This window comes from Ursus arctos, unplaced genomic scaffold (assembly GCF_023065955.2).
Source record: "Ursus arctos isolate Adak ecotype North America unplaced genomic scaffold, UrsArc2.0 scaffold_31, whole genome shotgun sequence".
NCBI classification, from domain to species: Eukaryota; Metazoa; Chordata; class Mammalia; order Carnivora; family Ursidae; genus Ursus; species Ursus arctos.
Genome location: NW_026622997.1, coordinates 2,270,558 through 2,279,147, shown reverse-complemented (window position 1 = coordinate 2,279,147; position 8,590 = coordinate 2,270,558). Strand labels below are relative to the sequence as shown.

The following is an 8,590-nucleotide window of genomic DNA, read 5'->3' as shown; positions in this document are numbered from 1 at the left end:
CCCATGCTGTCCTCTTGCTAGGGAGCTGTGTGGTTTTCTTCTATGGGACTAACTTGGGTCTTTCCATTCATATGAGCTCAGTATATGAGAGAAACCTGATGCTGGAGAACATCACTAGTTTTCTTTCATCTTGCTACCCAGCTGTCTGTGCGTTGGTGTTGACTAAATATGATAATAGAGTTTCCAGATCTATCTGTGCCATTTCAAATAGGGTCATTTCCCCTTGCTCACAATGGAGATTGCTACTGCATCTAAAAAATACTGATAAGAATTATTTTAGGGGCGCCTGGGTGGCTCAGTCGTTGTGTCTGCCTTCAGCTCAGGTCATGATCCCGAGGTCCTGGGATCAAGCCTGCATCAGGTTCCCTGCTCAGCAGGAAATCTGCTTCTTCCTCTCCTAGTCCCCCTGCTTGTGTTCCCTCTCTCTCTTGTCAAATAAATAAAGAAAATCTTTTTTAAAAAGTAAAGCACAGGGGCGCCTGGGTGGCACAGCGGTTGAGCGTCTGCCTTCGGCTCAGGGCGTGATCCCGGTGTTGTGGGATCGAGCCCCACATCAGGCTCCTCCGCTATGAGCCTGCTTCTTCTTCTCCCACTCCCCCTGCTTGTGTTCCCTCTCTCGCTGGCTGTCTCTATCTCTGTCGAATAAATAAATAAAAATCTTAAAAAAAATAAAATAAATAAAATAAAAAGTAAAGCACAAAGACTGTAGTGACTGGCATATCATAAACTGTCCAATATTGTTTGAAGTGAGCCTCACACTACTTTATTGTACCAAATGGAGTCTAAAAACCATAGTGATTGAACACCTGCCAACATCTCCTGAAAAAATAGAAAAGCATGCCCTTCTACGACAGTTGCAAATTTTGTATTGATTCTCTTGCTCCTTGAATGAGTTTCCACAGATTCAATGCCAACATAATGTATGTTTACTTAAAGTCCTTCTTTGATCATGCTACTGTCCTGGTCTGCACCCAATATAAATATAAATATTGACACTGAGATTTTGCTGTTTGATGGGACCACAAATCTGTGTTAATTCTTTTGGTTTGAATTATATTTGCATTTACTAGTAGCATGCAATGCAATCAAAACAACACAAGTAGATAATACATTCGAAAATCCCTTTACTGGAAGATGTTAACAGAAATAAATACGGAGTTTGTCACCTCCTTTTCCAAGAAACCTGGTGCAGTATATAAGACCACCTCAGCTGAAGGAGCATCTCCAGCTGCTCTTTTATTGAGCACCCTGGATGGGAGGGATTTTACAATTCTGCGAACTAGGTAGGTGCAAGCCTGTGAGAACTGTATACTGAGAGACAACATAATTTCAGAGAAAGCGGAAACAGGAATCCAACTTAGAGGAGGATAGGAAAGATCTAGAAACTGGTTTACGTTTTTGGGCTCGTAGCCTGATGAATAAAACTTAGCAAGAGGGAAGGGAGCATAAAGACTTCCTAGCAGAGGATGGTTTCGATCCATCGACCTCTGGGTTATGGGCCCAGCACGCTCCCGCTGCGCCACTCTGCTCCTGGCCCCAGCTTTTCTGTTGTGTCTATTAATGATTAAGATCACCTTTTCCACCCTGAGAAAATGATTCTTTTTTTCTAAGTCCTTCCCTTCTGGTGTGTTTTGTCACTCTCTTCTCCACCTGACGGAGATCCGCTCTCCGGCCACCAGGTGGCCAGGGCCGTTCCCTTCCGAGCGGCGCTTTTCCAACCAAAAGAGTGTCCATGCCGGAATTTTTTTTTTTTTTTCATTGATTTTATGTATTTTTCTGGAGCCGCTCTTTGCTCAGAGAGCCGAGGAAGAGCGCGCCGAGCAAAACTCGGGCGGAATAGGAGGAGCCGGAGCGGGGCCTTGAGCCACCATCAATTAGAGGGGAACCGTATTGACCACCGCGCTTGTTTCCTCTCCAGAAGTCTCAAGGACAACCGTTTCGATTTTAAAAAGGTTTTTTATTTGCTTGCAAGGGCGCGGGTTTTCACAAGGATAGTGCGCCTGGAATAGAGGGAATAAACCGAACTTATTGCTCAAATGATTACATGGTGGCCACGACTGCAATTGGATCTCGTCTGGAGCCGTTGTGACACATAGAGAAATAGAAAATGATAAACTAATAAAGATAGAGGCTTCCATCCTAGGGCCCGTCTGCACGGCTGTAAACCTCATGTTTACTCATGTCAACTTTTGGATGACGCGCGTCATGAGTTCGCTCAGGCACTCGGCTAGGCGGTGGCTCGCACGCTGGTGTCTGCCTTCACTCCATCTCCCCGTCCGCAATTACACTGAAGGAGCGGCCTGTGCAGCGTTTTCCTCTGGCGACGAGTGGCAAGCGCAGCGGCCGGCCCAGCCCAGGATCCTTCTCCCATCCCCGCCGCGCGCAAAGCCATTCCCCGCGCAGAGCTGGGGCGCACGCGGCCCTTCTCCGCGCAGAGCCGGGGCGCGCACAGCACAGCACAGCCGGCTGGGGGTCGGCGGGGGAGGTTGCGCACGGCCCTTCCCGGCGCAGAGCGGGGGCGCACGCGGCCCTTCCCCGGGCAGAGCCGGGGCGCGCACAGCACAGCCCAGTCGGCTGGGGGTCGGCGGGGGAGGTTTCGCCCGGCCCTTCCCGCACAGAGCGGGGGCGCACGCGGCCCTTCCCCGGGCAGAGCCGGGGCGCGCACAGCACAGCCCAGCCGGCTGGGGGTCGGCGGGGGAGGTTGCGCACGGCCCTTCCCGGGGCAGAGCGGGGGGCGCACGCGGCCCTTCCCCGGGCAGAGCCGGGGCGCGCACAGCACAGCCAAGTCGGCTGGGGGTCGGCGGGGGAGGTTTCGCCCGGCCCTTCCCGCGCAGAGCTGGGGCGCACGCGGCCATTCCCCGCGCAGAGCCGGAGCGCGCACAGCACAGCCCAGCTGGCTGGGGGTCGGCGGGAGAGGTTGCGCACGGCCCTTCCCGGGGCAGAGCGGAGGCGCACCCCCCCTTGCCCGCCCCGCTCCTGAAGGTCCGGCTGCTTCCTCCGGAGCCGGGCAGCTCCCCGACACCAGCGTCCCCTCGCGGAGACAGACAGAGAAACATCGCTAGTCACTTCCGGCCAATTTCAGGTTGCCCTCGCTTCCTGGAGGCTCTCACTTAAAAGGGCCTATGATTTGGGTCTTCTTAAGGCAGTCCAGGCGGGATGGAGCTTCCGTTCGGCGAAGATTTCCTCAGGCCAAGACCAGGACAAGGGTGGTCTTGAATTCAGATTCGTTTTCCCAGACTCCGCGTGAAGAAGGAGGGAGACCAGAGACAGGAACCAGACCCTAAGCACCTACCTGCCCCTCTTAAGCCCGCAGGGGCACTCTGGACCCGAGAAAAGGGAAACGTGATTATTGCTTTCGGGCTTTTACCCTCCTAGAGCTTCGTTATCCCAAGGAGATGCTGCCATCTTCGAAAGATGCTGTATTCTCCCAAAAAGCAGTTTTCTTGAAAAATTTTCTGACTGCAACCCGGAGTCAGAAATCCATTTTAAATCACAGCTCAATACAGAATACAAACAAATTCGTGTCTAAATAGAGAGTATAATCTAACTGAATCTATCCATCTCGAGAGAAAGAGAGAGAGAAAGAAACTGAACTCCACCAAACAATAGTTTACTGCGTGGGGCTTATTCTGATATTTCCTATTCCTATTACAGTCTATTTCATTTATTAGAATACCAGTCTTTTTTTTTATTTAAATATTTTATTTATTTATTCGACACAGAGAGAGACACAGCCAGCGAGAGAGGGAACACAAGCAGGGGGAGTGGGAGAGGAAGAGGCAGGCTCCCAGCAGAGGAGCCTGATGTGGGACTCGATCCCATAATGCCGGGATCATGCCCTGAGTCGAAGGCAGATGCTTAACAACTGAGCCACCTAAAATACCAGTCTTGACCTTTTTTAAAATACTGATTTTACGCTCATTCACTTCTGAGACACAAAGTGGATTGAAAAACACTGTCACCTATATAATGGTATTAGAAATGGCTTGTCCTTCGGGGGTCAGAGAGTGCAGTGGCAGACAGGAATCTTTTCCTGCTGGTGGGACCAGCAGTCAAAGAGTCAAGGGAAAGGTCGTGTTACACCAGCTTTTCCTTTTGGTATTACACAGTAAACATGTTAACTTCTCAGCGTCTATACTCTGTATGCCTCTCTGTGTGTTTATTCCTGCAGTGGGTGAAGGAATATTACACAGTCTGAAGAAGTCCTTTCTGATTCAGTTTTTTCCACCTATGTCCTACATCTGTGAGGTGATTTCTTTCCCCCTTCATCTGCTGAAGGATTCTTGCATCCAACCTATTGTTCTGATGGTTCCCTTTCCTTGGAGAACTCTTACCTCATATCTCTATAGGATTTACCGCCCCCCCCCCCTTCTTCAAGTCTTTGTTCAAATGGCAGGACCAATACATCCAAAGGCTTTGGATAGATGCCACCTGCCCTCCATTTTCTGTGAATAGCTCCAAGATATTTGTATATTAAGTTCCCCTTACATTTTTCCGCGGATGGGTAGTTCTCACCTTCCATTGCTGTGTGTGTAGTTCTGTCCTTCTCTGTCATTTTGTTGTGTGTGTAGAGTTGTGCAACCACCGCTGCAACCAAGATACAAACCATTGCAGTGCCACAAAAATCTCTCCCGCTCTCTCTCCCTATACTCACACCCACCCGCCACTCCCCACCATCCCTCACTCCTGGTCACCACCAATCTGCTTTTCATCTCTGTAATGTCATTTTGAGACTGACGTATGTGTGAGATCAAAAAGCACGTGACCTTCTCAGATTGGCTTTCTCCACCCAGCACAGCGCTCCTGGATCCATCTACATTGTTGCATGCATCAGTAGTTGTATTTTTACTGCCAAGCTGTACCCCGCGGAATAGATGTACCACAATTTGTTTGAGCAATCCCCACTGAGAAACCTGCTGGTTGTTTCCAGTTTGGGCTATTACAAATAAGGCTTCTCTGAAGAATAGTGCACGGTTTTTGTGTGGCCCTAAGTTTTCATTGTTCTGGAATAGATGCCTGGGAGTGGAATGGCTGGATTGTATAGTGAGTGTTACGTGTAGTTTCTTTAAGAAACTGCCAAACCGCTTTCCCGAGTGGCCGCACCATCTCCTATTCCTGTCAGCCGTGGGTGACAGACAGGTGTAGGGTCTCCGCGTCCTGGCCGGCCATACGCAGTGTCGAACAAATAAAATCTGGTCTTTTAACTCTTCTAACAGATGTGCACTGATACCTCATCGTGGTCTTCATTCACATTTCCTACATGACTAGTGATACTGAACATCCTTTCATGTGCCGTTTGTATATCGTCTTTGGTGAAATGTCTCTTCACGTCTTTTGCCCGTTTCCTAATTGATTGGGTTTTTTTGTTTTGTTTTGTTTTTTAAAGATTTTATTTATTTATTTGACAGAGAGAGAGACAGCCAGCGAGAGAGGGAACACAAGCAGGGGGAGTGGGAGAGGAAGAAGCAGGCTCCCAGCGGAGGAGCCTGATGTAGGGCTCGATCCCAGAACGCCGGGATCACGCCCTGAGCCGAAAGCAGACGCTTAACCGCTGCGCCACCCAGGCGCCCCTGATTGTTGTTTTAATGTTGAGTTTTGAGAGTTCTTGGTATATGAGTCTAGTATGAGTCTTTTGCCAGATATGTGGCTTGCAACCATTTTCTCCCACCTGTAACTTACCTTTTTATCCTCTTAAGGGGGTCCTTTGCAGAGAAAAAGCTTTTAATTTTAATGAAATTCAGTTGGTCAAATTTGTCTTTTATTGGTGTGTTTTGGTGTCATGTCTAAAACTCTTCAAGCCTGAGGTCCTCCAAATTTTCTTATTTTTTTCCTAAAAGTTTTATTCTTTTATGTTTTACTTTAAACCTGTAATTTCCAGTTAAATTTTTAATACAGTGTGAGGTTTAGGTTGAGATTCGTGCTTTTTTTGCCTATGGATATCAAAGTTCTCCACCACCATTTTTTTTTGGAAAAGCCTAAGGCTTTCCTTCCTCTACTAAATTGCCTTGTACTTTTGTCAAGAGTAACTTATCTGTACTTGTATCTGGTGATTTATAGGTTCTCTGTACTGTTTCATTGACTTATATGTCTATCCCTTGGCCAATAATGTACAGTCTTTATTACTGTGGCTGCCAAATGTCTTGAAATAATAAGAGTGATTTCTTCCACTTTATTTCTCTTTTTCTCAAAATTTGTTTTAGTTATTCTAACTCATTTGCCTTTCCATATAAATTTTAGAAAAGTCATATTCATATCTACAAAAATAACTCACCTGGATTTTGATAGGAATTATGTTAAACCTGTCTCTAATTTTGAGAAGACTTGACATGTCCGAGTCTTCAATCAATGAACACAGAATATGTATTTATTTAGGTCTTTGATTTCTTTCATCAGCCTTTTGTAGTTTTGTATTTTTTTTTAAAGATTTTATTTATTTATTCGACAGAGATAGAGACAGCCAGCGAGAGAGGGAACACAAGCAGGGGGAGTGGGAGAGGAAGAAGCAGGCTCACAGCAGAGGAGCCTGATGTGGGGCTCGATCCCATAACACCGGGATCAGGATCACGCCCTGAGCCGAAGGCAGACACTTAACCGCTGTGCCACCCAGGCGCCCCTGTAGTTTTGTATTTTTGAGCATGTACATGTTCTGACAGATTTGCATCTAAGTTATTTTTTTAAAGGATGTAAGTGATACTGTATTTTGGTTCTCATGCCCACATGCTTATTGCTAGTGTATAGAAATACAATTGCCTTTTATATTTTGATCTTGTATTCTGTGACTTTGCTGGAGGTTTTTGTTTCAGGTTCCTTGGGATTTTCTATGTAAACCATCACAGCATCTTCAAAGGGAATGGGAAGTACTATCCTTAGGCAGAGAGGGAGGGGAAATGTGTATTTCTAGAGAAAAATACAATCCACTGGGCAGTCAACTGCACCATCAACTCACGATTGGCCAAAATTGCAGCAGTGAACGGCAAAGTGTCCCTGGGTTTCTGGGGAGAATGAGTATTTCACCTAAGACCTTACCGCAGTATCTGTCAGGTAACTCCGCACCATTTGTCTTAGAATTAGAATGTGACGTCACCAGGGCTTGGCAGAGAGCTCTCCCCATCTGCCAAGTAGCTCAGTTGTGAGTGTGAAGGACTGAGAATCTAAAGGTCCCGGGTTTTGACACAGTGAACACTTTACTCAATAAAGATCGTTTCCAGTTCCTTTTCTAAAACACCCTAGTCTAGAGGGATAGCTTTCTTCTACTCCTTGGACTGTAAGCCTTTTGTACTGTGCTCCTGGGGGAAATCTCTATTAAAAAGCACTAAAGTCATCTTCTGCTTGGTAGAGAATAGCAAATCTCAGCTAAGTTAAGGTTGAAGGTAACTGACTTTTTGGTGTTTTCTCACTGTAGACAGGTAAAAGTCGTCAAAGTGGAACCCAAATTCCCTTCTTTGAAAGACAAAAGTTAAGAACCTTCAGACCCAGGGTAAACAAGGACCACAGTGCCTGGACAGGGACTTGAACCCTGGACCCTCAGATTAAAAGTCTGATGCTCTGCCAACTGAGCTACCCAGGCTCTGGGAAAGCTGTCTTATCCATATGCATAAATAGGAGCAAGCTTAATAGAGTGGTGGATTCATTCCTGCCTTCAGGAGGGGCAACTGAGCAGGTGCTCAACCTCTTCAGTCAATTCACCTAGCACCTGTTTATGTTGTCTGTAGGTAGCTAGAGAAGGGATGTAAATGGCATCAAGAAAACAGTCCTTATTTGGGTACAGTTGTAGAAAGGGAAAATAAACACAAGAAACCAACAGATTGCTTCCAATAAATATTTAGGGAATGCTTAGTGAAATCTGTCAGCTCTTATTTACTGGGCACCAACAAATAACCAAAAAGGATACAAAGAGGAACAAAGAAACAATAAAAATATAAATAAATAATTTAAAAAAACAGAAAAGAAACGTGAAAAGCAACCAATGGAGAACAATAGTAAGAATCTGCCAAATTTAGTGACATCTACCAATTTTTTTTTCCTTGGTGAAAGAAAAAAGCGAGTCATTAAAAAGGAAGGGAAATGTCTGGTGACTGTGAGTGGCCCTGTGTCGTACACTCCACTGATGTTCTTAACCCCTTAAAGAATTTTGACAACTTGGTATTCCCTCTTACAGTTTTTCACTGGACATGTAGCATTTTTCTTCATATGTTCAAACTCTTCTGAAGAGTATTGTGACTTGTATCAAAGGAATCTAAAAAGTTTAGTAATTTAATACTTCTCTATACCCCCAGAGAGATAGAGGAGGGAGGGAGACCGAGAGAGAGACCCTTCTTTAATCTTCTGTGGAAGATTTTACATTGATCCTTTATCTCCTTGAATTCGTTATTTCCATTCTGTGTCTCCCAAAGAATGTTATCCCAATTCCATCCCTTTGTATTTAGTCTTTCTTGATCTTCCTACCATATTTCCTGATACCAAATACAGTTATAAAAATTGAAATCTGATGTTATTACCTGTGACCCCAAATCTCTGTTCAAAATACTGCTTGTGGATTGGGTTATACTTGCATCTACTTGAAGTGCAAAAGAATAGATAATTTGAAGAC

The 8,590-nt window shown here is 45.8% G+C and overlaps 2 non-coding genes across 2 annotated transcripts; both read right to left on the bottom strand.

Moving 5' to 3' along the window:
- Positions 1–1,457: 1,457 nt before the first annotated feature.
- TRNAM-CAU (transfer RNA methionine (anticodon CAU)) lies at positions 1,458–1,529 on the bottom strand. The gene has a single exon. It is a non-coding gene; the product is annotated as a tRNA-Met (tRNA).
- A 5,965-nt stretch (positions 1,530–7,494) lies between these two features.
- TRNAK-UUU (transfer RNA lysine (anticodon UUU)) lies at positions 7,495–7,567 on the bottom strand. Its single transcript has one exon. It is a non-coding gene; the product is annotated as a tRNA-Lys (tRNA).
- Between the last annotated feature and the right edge of the window lie 1,023 nt (positions 7,568–8,590).